Genomic DNA, 13,518 nt, shown 5'->3' with positions numbered 1-13,518 from the left:
ACAAACTACCTTAAAATCTTTCCATCCATGATCTGAACACACTGATCCTTGCAGGGTGGTGAGGGGGGCTGGTGGTGCCCATCTCCAGCAGCCATCAGATGAGAGGCAGGGTTCACCCGGGACAGGTCACCAGTCCATCACAGGGCCCTGAAAGTCAACAAATAAAATGTATGAAAGAGAAATGTTAGATTAACAAGGGGAAAAAATATTTCCAGTTACCTTTAAATCAAATCATGTTTATTAAAGAACTTGGTGTTGGTAACACACCAGTTTTTGTTGTTGAAAGTTCCTTATTGAAAAAACAAACTTACATCATGAAGACGATGTGGAGGTTCGTCTTTAGAGCTAGTTGGTGATCTGGTGGAGTCAGAGCTTCTTCTGAGACAGAAAGTCTTTAGGTTTTCTAACATCCAATTTCTCTGGCTTCCTCTTTCATCTTCATTTGCTTAGTTAGACTCCAAACATATGTTGAAGATAAAATCATTGATGAACGAGTTAGAACAACAACCACCTCACAATATCTCCATCTGTCTTATGGAGCTTAATTAAAACCAGGTTAGTTTATGAATTAAAGTATAAGTCGCAACAAACAGCCTCCATGCAGTTATAAGATGAAGCTGAATGATTGCTATAGTAATAATCATACAAGTCACAAGAAAATTTATAAAATAATTATTTATGAAACCAGCGTAAGTTATATATCTTTACTGCACTGTTTATAATTAAATGAAGATAATTAATAAGCAAACTTACCACCAGCTAGCAACACTTRGCAGCATTCGCCCTCCCGGGCTCCTTTTGTGACACACATTTCATTTCCATCGGTTGTTGTCCCGTTGTGTTGTCGTCTAACTCGGGTTAGGACGTCACCAGCTTGAATCTACCAAAAYTACTAACTATTGTCAAGGCCMTCTCTACTTTTAAGGCATTATGCGAGTAAAAATTGAGAATTTGAACAGCGTCTGTTATCTTCCCTGCGTTGAAGTTTTTTCTTCTCTTTGTGGCGATTTTTAAATAAATGAAAGTGCAATACCGCCACCATCTGTTCTGGAGTGTGAACTGGAGCTAATGCCGTTGAATATAAGGTTTTACATCACATATCTGAAAATTGATTGGATACTTTCTTAAAAATTATATCATGATTATCATTTTTTAAAAGTGTATTTTGGTACAATTATGTTTAAGTGTGTTAAACGTTCTAATTTTGAAATTGGTACAAGTGTATTTTTAGTATACTTCAGATATACTTAGGTAGTAGGTAGTACACTTAATAATTAGTATACTTAAAGTGTACTTTCACAAATTTAAGTATGTTTGAAGTATACTAGAGTATATATTTTTTCACCTGGGAGCCCCTTTAAGATAAGACTRCGTTAACAAACTGCTTTGACTTATCCAGCCGAAAATGGAGCTTGAGAACGCCTCCCTTCTGGCACGTCAGCTCATTCTCCTTAATTGGAAAAGTGACCTCTCACCTTCTTTTGGCAGATGGCTCTGTGATGTTTTTTTTTTTTGTTTGTTTTGACAAAGTTAGATAGTCACTTAATGAATCATTTACCAAGTTTGACTTGACATGGTGCATTTTTATTTTCCTTGTAAAGCAGCTAGTAATGCATTTTGACTTTGAATAAAGTGTTATTTGCTTTTTGGATAACTACTGTASACTTTCTTGTTTGTGCATGTTTTTCTTTTTCTTTTACCATGTATTACATTCTGTTCTGAGGGTCTGTTCTATGTTTAAAACAAAAAAAAAAGAAAAAGTGGAGATTGAGAGTTCAGAACAATACGTTTGCAACATTTTATCAGATTGTGCAAATATGAGAGAATGACCCCATTAGCATTTTAGGTTGAAAATATGTCCAAGTCTATGTACTGACATCTAGGCAAAAATTGAGAAGGCCTATTGTAATCGCAGGATTTCTTACTCTTGTTGTTGTTGTTTTTATTATTTTTCCGTCACTTCGCGGGGCTGTTTAGGGGCTTTATCATATTCAAAAACTCACCAAACTTCACCCAAAATTGTCCCCTGACGAAAATGTTCGGATTCTGGTGGAATCCAAAGTGGGGGTSGCCAAACTCTATACAATTATTTCTAAAGTTCAGTATGTTCTTGTGGAGAGAAATCCATTGACAACCAAGGTTAGACGGGTTCTCCAAACATTTGCTACAAAGGAATGTGAAATAGGTCAGGGAGATTCTGCATTGCTAAATGACCAGTARCAGGAGGCAATCTGGGAGAAACACCTGCTGACCATATCCATCTGWCAAACACTCCAGCTCTTACCCAGGTTCCCTACTTGACATTGTGATTGCAGTCAGAAATTTCGGTTTTACATACATTTTTGTCATCAGTTTTATTTGAATATTGAAATTTTACMAATTGTTCAGTCTAAAATMATATGGGCTTCAAATTTTGCACCAACACATGTCTAATTCATTATTTTTTAATATTCCCATGGTGTAAATTCTTGGACATAATTGGTGGAACAGTTGTTGGCTCCTTCAAGTTATCTTGAAATATTACCTTATGATTAACCAGACGTCCAATATTTTAAAACATGTGGTCTCACGTGTATTTGTAAGTAATTATTTGTATTAAATAAAAGAACAAATGCTAGCAGCAGWATTTAGGAGAGCTGATTGAAAGGTAACAAACAGGATATTAACATTTTCTAGTAAGGTTAAGACCCTGCTTTTTTACTTGTTCAACCAATTTTGTGACCGGATGACACTAAATGTTTGCCTTTGCCAACAAATGTGTATAAAACCGTTACTCATAAATTAAAAATCAAAATTTAAATGAGAAAATTTGCTGCTAAAACACAGATTGTATTGTGAATTTTTTTTATAAAAACTTAAATTCTCTCCCTAAGTGGGTTGTGCAAAAAATATATTTGGAGATATTCCAATAAAAAAAACATCCCTTGAGGCTCCTCTTGTTGCACGTCAAGTTTTGATGGCCAATCATATAAGAAGACACATTTTTGAAACCTTGTTCAACAGCTTTTACCCGATAATCASATTGCAAAGACATATTTTTGCAACAGGTGTACAAGATCAGTGTGTTTAAATCATATCAATAAAGATGACTACTCCTCATGGATAAAAACTTAGGTCTTATGCGTTTTAGAAAAGACAAATATAAAATCAGAGGATTATTCTTGTTCGGTAWGTGGGGTAACTTTGATGGTGGTGGAAATATTTGCAGCGGCTGGAAATGTTCCATCACTTCACATAAACCAGAAAAAAAAAAAAATCCAACATCCAAAAGCTCCCCACTCTTTTACCTGCTGGGATCTGTCAGAAGCATTTAGACTTTCAGCTTTTACACTTCACAGAGAATTATACATGGGGTTTTCACCAGGCCTGGCTCAACATTATGCAGACCTAATACTTCCATGTTAAACAGTTGTCAAGATTAACACTGCCAAATGTGTTTACACTCTGAATATTTTCATTCGGCAGAAAGAGCAACATTGTTGCTGAAGTCTTGCTCGCAGTATTCTGAAGTGGTGTTGCTGTCCATCATGGGAAGTCCTTGGGTTGTTTGCTGAAAAATGTCCAATACAGTTTTCCATTTTTTTTTTTTTAATTCATCGACCTAAGTTTTCTCGTCAGACTTTTCACGAGATCTTGGGGACTTGTGACCAAGAATGATCTTGCCTGGAAGCGACATCCGAGTGAGGTTTGAAACTTTTCACTGGGTAATAAYTTTGTTTTTGGGCAGTGTGATTTATATCCCCGTAATAAAGTTTAAATTCCATAAATGACTGTGACTGTCAGAACAATGTGTGCACATGCTTTTGTGTATGTTTGGTTGTGTCATTGTGTACATATGAAACACTGCTCTTTTATGCCTCTTATGCCCAAAAGCTATCATCAAAATCTTTGTATGTGCTGTATCGTCTCTGACATAAGTCATACATTTCTATAAATATTCAATCAGCTTGACTAGCAGTACAATAGTGTTTCAAAAATACAATCCCACCACCTTCTACATTATTTATTTCGGTACCCTCTTATGAATTATTTTTCTTGTTCAACATTCAGGCCTCTGTTTTTCATGTTTTACTTTACAGACTATAAACCACTTWAAAAAAAMCCCACATCTATTGCATGTTCCAACTCATAAATTCAGCTTGATGTGTTATAAGCTTTTCAAATGTGGATTCAGCTAGCATGGTTCACATAGGCTCTCTTTTTCACACAACGAATGGTTTGGTTTTCTAGAACACCAAAAACTATGTGTTCTAGTATTTAACTTGAAAAAGACAAGTGACTTTTGAAAGACTCCAATTCTGGATTCTGAATCATCCCCGTCAAATCTGATGGATTTTTTTTCCCCCAGCAGAATACAACTCAGATGGGGATTAACATGACAAAGAGCAGACAGAAAAGGTTTGTGAAGAGGACCAGAGACAAGAAAGGTTTCAAATGTATATGTTTGAGACAGAATATGACTGACACTCCATAAAGTGACGGATGTGAACATGGAAGTTGAAGCAAACAGACAGAATACTGATTTTTCTGGGACCGATCTATTTGTATTCCTTAGTACAGTGATGCGTTTGAATTTTCTATTGGTGTGGCCTTAACTAGCGACGTAATGTTGCAGTACAGCAAACGCCATAAAACCCCAATGTGACATAAATCAGGCACTCTCTACTGCAAAAACAAAGTGAAGGACTTAATTTTGTGATTTGTGTGTTACTGAATTAAGTGCATTTCCGCATTATTTACTCACTACACACACCTCGCACCGTTATAATTGCTGCAGCTTATTGAAAACACATCTTGGATTATGTGCATGTTTTAGCATGGGAGCCAGTTAGCATGATGGAGCTAACTGCTTCAACAACATGAGTCTGCCAGGTGATTGTTTTTAGCAGTTTTAGCCAAGGGTGGAGCAGCTTTGCTGGTCGAGGAAGGTTCTACACTCATTTCAGCCTTGTGCAGAGCTCTTCACAAGCTTCTCCAATGTGTCTTTTTTTGTGGGAGAATTGCCACAGCTRCACATGCTACGGCTGAATAAATGTGAATAAAAACTAGTGGATTACTTGAATAATACTAATTATATTTCGCAATATTGCATTCTGTGAAAAAAAGCCCTGTGATGTGTAGAGGTGCATGGAAAGCAGAAGCTGGTATATTTCCTCTCAAACATTGTCATTTTTATTTTTGAGGGGGGTGAATTATATGTTCTGTGCAATTTGTTGATTTTAAAAGAAAAACATAATATTTGACCTTGGTAGAATCAAGAAAACTAAATCAGTTTTTTTTTTTGTTCCGGATCTTTGTGTAGCTACTCCACTGTTAATTTGTTTCCAAGACAAACATGTTGTGCGGAAACAAAGCAGCAAACAAATCATCCACGCTTTATTTAGGCCTGTAACAATTTTACACAATATTGTGTGTAGAATTGAAAACCACTTACKCTGGCTTTCTTACTTGCGCCACGTTCCATCATTAGCGGACCTCAAACATTAGCCCATTGTTTAAGTCTAATATTCAGCCTTGCAGGTCATTAGTCCGTATCTGTGGTGGTGTTCATTTTCAAAAACTCATGTTCTTTTCATCACTCAGCCCATTTAAGCGTCATTTTCCGAAGTCATTTTTGGTGATGAATTGGCCCCAGCAGTGGCACTTCAATCAGATTTTCTCTAACACGTTAGAAAATGAGAGAGAAAATGATATGGAAATAAATCACATTTTGCTACTTGATCAGAACCGCAGTCTGAGCCTGAGCTGCTCTGCCTTGAGTCAATTACTCATTACACAGAGCTATTGACCTTTCTTCCAATAGGAAGTTCAGTGAATATCTCTGCATGGATTGTAATTGACAAGATGTCTCTTTTAATAGAAAAATGCCCACATTTCCTCACAAGTTAATTATAGATTCAATAGTGGACCCAACAGCCACAGCCGCTGAGAAAGGTTAGCATAGACATTTGTACCTGCCAGGCTGCCCTGACATGATCTCATAATTTACCCTGGACAGAGAAACCATTATCACATGTACTTTTATGCCATTTAGCCTGTGTCTCAGTCTGAAAATACAGATCTATATACAAGCAAATAATTGGATATCATGTGAGAGACAAAAACAGCTCTATTGATCATTCTGGGCTGCATTAAGTAAAACATTTATTTTGGCCATGCTGAATGTCAAGCTGACTTGGTTTGTTTGCACAGCAAAAATGTCTTTGAAGCTTCAGTCCACAAAGTTATCTTGCTAAAAATATCTATTATCTATTGATCTTCTGATTCTTTAATATAATGTGTTGGTATACATTCCCACATTCGTCCGTCTTTCAATTATGTGAAGGAACGTTTCTGGAAAAACAGCCCCACACCATGATGTTCTCACCTCCAAACCTCACTGTCTRGAGGCTGTTAGGCTGATGTCTCCTGCTAACAAGGAGCGCACAATGCCACTCAAAGACTTCCGATTTTGGCTTGTCTAAGTGTTCTGCAATAAAACTGAAATTAGCTTTAACTCATAAGTTATTATTTTTATTATTCTGGTGCGCACTTATACCAGAAGAGACTATTGAGTGCATTACTTACATTATTCTACTTGTCTTTCTAAAAAATTCTGAAAGTGGTCTTTGGGGTCTTGGACACCTCTTCTGATTATTCTTTCCAATTCTGTCAGAAATCGCATGAGGAGCATCTGGTCATGGCTCGACTATGGTGACAASCTTGTTTTTCACTTCTAGATTATGATTCTACACTAGAAAATGCTATGTTTTATTAAATATCTTTGGCATAGATTCTAGTGCAAATARGTTAGTACACTGCAAATAAGACAAAACCGACACACATAACTTTTTTTGGAAGATACAGGAGCTTGTTTTAAGCCAATAATTGCTTAAATGTATATATTTAGATACTAACCTTCTGAATTTTCATTGTATCGCCTACAAGCTTGTTCCTTTCAAATCTGCAAATGCAGTTATTATCCAAGGTGATTTTTCATGGGCTTTTTGCTCTTTGCTGCCATGGGTTCCTGCTGAGTGATTCAGTGGAAATGACCCTAATGACGGTATGCAAGAATGTGGAGGTAGTTGTTTGACATTCCTCTCAAAGCGCCCATCTCCTTTTGCAGAGCCATCCCTGCTGTATCAGTAAAGCCTCATTAGAGCTGGAATCCGACTGAAGACAGGGAATTTTTGCAACATTAACTTTAACAGTGCCAATCTAGTAAATAATATTCTAGTTATGGACCTGATCACTAGCAAGAGAGAGAGAGAGAGTATGAGACCAAGAGCAAGACTATAAGAGAAGGGGAAAGTTTATTTTGGTTTGTGTTGTTTATAGTGAATGGAAAGGTAGGCAAACTGCAACTATATCTAGAATTTTCGAGGGAAGAATTTATTCTGGAAGTTACATGAAAAATAAAATGGTTTTGCTTGGATAGATTAAATGCTTTAGATATGTCAAAATGTGCTTTGAAATATCCTCCTTTCTTGTTCCCAGCAATGGAGGCACTACTCCAGTATGTTGCAGTGAAAAAAGGAGGTGGGATGAAAGGCAAAACTCTTAATTTAGCAGTCCTTCCATGGTTCAGCTCTTAAGCATGGTCGTGGAATATAGAGCACGAGTGAAAGAAAGACATCTTCGTTGATGTCAGCCAAATTAGTTTGGACTGAAATGAGTTTCAGTGTGACTGGGCTCAAAGTACTGGTGGGAGCTTGGAGTTCAGGCTGGTCTGCATCAGAAAAATTCAGCTGAGCAGTTTTGGACAACTGATCAGGTTGCATGTTGGATACCCTGCTTTGGAGATTTCATGAGCAGATGCTACGGGGAGGAGATGTTAGGGCAGGCTCAGGACCTCCTGGACGTTTGCAACCCAAACTCAAACTAATAGAAGAAAATGGATTGAGTAAAATGTTTTAGAGTTACAAAAATCTATTTTTTCAAAAAACAAAAACAGTATCAGCAAAAATGCAATCAGACAGAAAAAAAATGTTTAATGCTCTGAGTGAAGTTGTGTGAAGCATTTATTTGTGTTAATTCTACAACTAGACTTGACTGTTGTAGCATAAAATGAATAGAGACTATTCAAGTAATCATGAGTTACCAAGACGACGTCACGATCAGATATATGTATAACGATCAGATATATGTATAACAGTAAAGCTGTAAATTAATCTTTTCCACCAGCATCTTTTCTGTGTGGTGCTTTGCTTGCAAATGATTGGACTATAACAATATAGAGAAAACTTTATTTCATTGGAAGGTGTAAAGGATTTTCCTAAAATGTTTTCTGTCTTTTCTATTTCAAAAGTCTTGAAAAGATGAGAAGTTATCAGCTTCTTTTTGTTGTGCCTTTTGCCTTGTGGTATTTTTCACAAGTCACACATTTGCCAAAGTACATTCAGTCAACATTTTTAGATGATAAACAATGAATACTTTGGTATGGCAATGATGAAATACACTTTCCACAGGTCTTCCAGTTGAGGTTATGTGAATACCATAGCTCCTCTATTTGAGATGTGACTACAGTATCCTCTCCAGAGAATATCTGTGATCAATACTCATCCTAGAGCCCAAGCCTCTTCATGTGTGGTTATTCAGTTTATCAACACCAAAATATCAAGTTGTGTTTTGTTATTCTGGATTTGTCTTCTTATCACACATTCTGGCCAACATGACATTCTCCAGCAGGAATCGTTTGTTTTGTTTTGTTTTTTTTCTGTAAAATCTAGTCAACAAAGTAACATAATGTAAGTCAAGCAAAAAAACAAGCATATGTTGATATGCCGGTACTGGCTTCACCGGCAACAGATGTAGCAACAGCAACAGCTTTTTTTTTTTTTTTGTCTACATGCAACTGTGTTACATGACCTTCATAATGTTGTGTTGAAATTTTAATCAAGTAAGATTGATTAGATTTAATTGCTTTTGCAAATTAATTTCATATGATCATTATTATTAGGTGACTGTTTTGCAGGCAAGCCCTAAAACACATATCAACTTTCTGATGTTGCGAATATTGACAACAGCAGGACATATTGATGTACAGTGTCCCTGCATAATAATTGGTCATTCTAGGTGATGGTTACATAAATTAGAAACCAGTTTGTTAGAAGATGTCTTTGCTTTAATGTCATCTAGGGCAGCTTGTTTCCATGGTGAATTTGTTTAACTACTTCACTAAATCAGTTTTATACATTTCTTTTTCATTCTTTCAAGACAATGTGTCAGCTTTCACTGAATTTATTCACAGCCGTGCACATTTTTACTCAAAGGTGTGTCTTATGTTTGTTCTACACCATGCTGTGAACAAATGTGAAATCCAAAGAGCTTCTGCAGTAAAACAAATATGCATCATATCAAGTGTCTAGTACTCATTTACCTCACTTACTGTAAAAATGAATTTTACTTGAACTGTAATGTGAAACAATATGGAAAAGTTGAAGGGTTTTGCATCACTTTGCACAGCACCATAGATGCATTTCAGTTTGACAAATTTTAATGACATGGTATTTAAAATGGTGTTTGCAGTTTAAAGTGACATGCCACATGGATGCTTAGCCAATATGAACATTAGCATTTCAGTGCCACTCATGAAAAAAAAAAAACATAAACACTAATAACATCAAATAGGAATTCTCAGTTCCCAGTATCAATGACTGACCCAATGCCAGTTTAATTTGCTGAAATGGCTGCAGAAACCACTGATGGGGGGACTCTGGTGCCAACCATGCCTTACAGACCAATAAGAGGAGAGGAACAGATGACCAGCAATACTCCAGACACTCCCAGCAGCCAGTTGTCAACTTGGCGCATAAAGCCACTGGGTGTTCATTGGTCCCTGTTGTGTCTCAAGTCTTTAAATACGCTGTGTTATCCATACTGGTAATTTGCTCCTGTAGTAGTCTAAGTGTTGGATATAAAAACATGGCCTTTCTGCGCAGTTCAAGGTCAGTGGGATTTCCACGTTTTTAATTTCACCAGTCGGTAAAGTTTCTGCATCCGTGCTGTTATTTTTCTTTATCCTTGTCTGAATCAATATTCTTGGGAGGGAATTAAAGATATTATTTCAAGACATCCTGCACCCAGACAGCAAATCCATGGCCCAGTTGTCAAAACAGAGCAGGGCAAAGAAATACTTCCTGGGACAAAATACAGGTGAGCAAGCCAAGACTGTGGAGAGCAGGCCTGGACCTGCAAGCTCAAAATAGAACCAGGGGTATTTATTAAATCTTACAAAAGGTGCCCTGCTGTCTCTCTCCTCTCCTATCCTTTTGTTTCTGCCTCTTTTTGTCTTTCTATCTAGCCTTCGATCTATGTGCTGAGTTGGCTAAAGTGGAGTTAACGAGGATAAGTGGACCACACATGGGCGAAATAGTTCAATAAAGTAAGCTAGAGCAGATGTTAATGATTATGGATTTACAAGGATGGGGAAGAATACGTAATCACTTCTCACCTGGATCTACAGCTTTCTTCTGTGTACATTTACTTCCACAGAGAAAAGTTAAAAAAATAAAAATAAAAAAATGAAAACCAGATATGTTGTAATCACCACGTTGTAGTGTTTCTCATGCTTAACTTCGCATATCTTTCTGTTAGTTAAAGCATCCAAAAGAAACAAAAAAACTTTCATCATTTTACAATTTACATTTGGTTTGTTTTTTTTTTTTTTGCTTTTTTTCCCCCACCAATCTTGGTGATAACACATTATGGAATTCCATCAGTTCCACTACCTGCCCTCATATTAATTTTTCCCCTGGTTGGTTTTATATCCTTTTTTGACTTTTAACTCTCCCACATTAAAACTGCACACCGATCATTCCAGGTTTAATGCCCTACTGAGATTAGCATGTACAATATTATGGAAGACATCCAGAGCAATGCAGTACAACAGCCAGTAAAGTATCCAAACTTGTGTAGTTTAAACTCCAAAGCATGAAAAAGCAGCACCGAAAGGCATATCTTATCCCTGCAGTTTGTATTTACTAAATAACAATGGAGTTTTAAAAAAAAAGAAATCATATAATGAAACAATGGCACTTAATAAAGGTTATACTTTAGGCGGTGATCTGAAGGTATCTGAGAGGTTAAACCTTTGCACAGTTGAGATACTTATTAAGTAACAAAACAGGTCATTGATTTTACAACTTTGTCCAGGGTTTTTATGGAACATAAGTGAGTCTCATAAGGATTTCACCATGGATCATTAAGTCAGGGATGTAGATGATCCACTAAACATTTTCCCTGCTCTAATGACAATAACATCGACCCCAAAAGAAAGCATGAATACATCTTGAAGGATTCCTCAAGGTCACCTAGGTGTTATTTACCATTTCTTCCTTTTTCTGTCAAGCTTGTCAACATATATTCTTTTAAATGACCATCCAGGAATTGTTTTAATAAAATAACTGATGTCATCTGATGTCAGAGTAAGAAAAGCAAATGTAACAACTTAACTAGTTCAATGAAGAGTGAGACGCACGCAACTACATATTTAAATTTAATTTCACAACACATGAAAAGGCTTTTAGCCACGCATAACTTAATAGATGACCTTCCTATGCGACAAGTTGCAGTCAAGTGCAAAATTGTTGCTTGATCCCTAAGAGAATGGAAGACATGCAAGCGGTTCCATCTGTCCATTTTGAGATGAATATTTTTACTTTTAATTATCTAGGCTTTTGTCCAAAGAGGAAAAGGCTCATTGAAAATAAGCATCTTTTTCATTGCGCACAGGATGCCCATAAATCTTTGCACAATAATTATTTTTTAAAAATCATTGTAGCGATACTCATAATAAAGATATATGTGTGACATCAAATGACTTTTATTAGAAATGAATATTTTTATCAGATTACACTTCAAACTGTTTGGAAGTAAGTAAAACTTTACTCAAAAGAAACACCGAAATGAGAGCCACAGCAGTCCTTCAATTTCCTGGACTGGCCATTGCCTTCATATACAATTCTGTGTAATTCTCCTCTCCCTTCAGCAATTTATCTGGGATTTCTCCTATTGGACCTAATATCTCAGGTTGAATTTTAACCTGGCCAATCAGGAAACAGAAGGAGGAGTTGTGAGTGATGATGTCGATTTTTCATGAGGTGTTTAAAGCTTTGATATGACTTTATAACCTAACCCTGCTCTGCCTTTCACAAGTTTATCCTCAACCCTGATCATCCAAGCTGAATCGAATCACTAATTAGGCAACTTCTCGTGGCAAGTAGTTGCACTAATTTTCATTTAGGTGTTTCAGAATAAAATACCTGGAATTAAAATACAAAGAACTTTATTACGTTTGCATTTGTAAAATGCTGTGTCTGTCTACGACATGAAAGAGTAAGGATATGGTCTAAACAGTTTTGATCACATACACCAACATGTCTCATCATGTTGTCCACAAATGTTAAAATATACGATATTTTGCAAAAGTCTGCTGAGCCAAAAGGAAATTCAGTTTCCAGCGAAGCATGCCATGCCAGTTATCCGAACTCTAGAATGTTGTGATGTTTAGCACTTTTGTAAAGTGAATCTGTATTTCAGATTAAAAAGGACATAAAATATGCAAATGTATTGTAAAATTGCAGGAAATCGGTATTTAATGTGCAAAATGTCTCCAGGATAGGATCCCCAGACACCCCCATCTAAGGCTATGCACTTTTTTGCCTTATTAAAATTTTGGTTCAGCATTCTTGCTCAACAGGGGAAGAGAAGGGGCTGGAGGGGGCCTGAAAACACGATAAAACAGGCAACACAGAATTATCTTTGCACCAGCTGGGATAAAATTGCTTCTGTAAATAGGCTGTGTGTGTGTGTACAAGTCTTGCCCAGATACTGAATGTGACCCAGAGGGGACATAAAGGAGATGACGAAATATTGTTTGGCTTACTGTGCTTTACAAAAGAACAACACATGTAAAGTGAAAAAAAAAATTAAATAAAACATACAGCGATAAAGTCATTCATGACTACGCAATAACTCTGTAAAATAAAAAATTGAAATAAAAGACAAATTATAAATGCTATTATCACAAATAGTTTGCATTCCTGATATCTGTATCCCTATTTTTTTTTGTATATTTATGCGGCAAAGTGCAGTCAGTAAAAGTCCAGCTCCTGATAAAAAATACATGTTTGTCCAGTCACTCTCTGATCATTACTTCCCCACGTTTGTCAATTACTTTGATTTGGGCCTGGGCTTGATGAGGTGTTCTCCTGTCTGAAGGGATTACATGTCTGGCTGGTCCTGCCACCGGCTAACGCGGCGTGGAGGAGGAGTGGCAGTGCATTTATTCGTTGTAACTGGGAGATAGCATCTAAATGTTTGTCAGATCCATTGCGCACTGTTTAGGGCTACCATTACTTTTATTCTGTCAGGTTTGTCACTTCCAATGGGCAAACTGCATTGCCTCTTTGTTGTCCCCTAAAGCAGAAATGAGTGCAAAGGGCTGTGCTCTCTAAAAGACAAGACCGTCTATATGTGAACTAGCCAGGCAGCTAACAGCTCAAGAGTAACGTATTTTAGTAAAGGTTTTTGGTT

Source organism: Poecilia reticulata, linkage group LG10 (genome assembly GCF_000633615.1).
Source record: "Poecilia reticulata strain Guanapo linkage group LG10, Guppy_female_1.0+MT, whole genome shotgun sequence".
Lineage (NCBI taxonomy): Eukaryota > Metazoa > Chordata > Actinopteri > Cyprinodontiformes > Poeciliidae > Poecilia > Poecilia reticulata.
The sequence above is the reverse complement of the archived record's forward strand: the minus strand, read 5'-3'. Positions refer to the sequence as shown.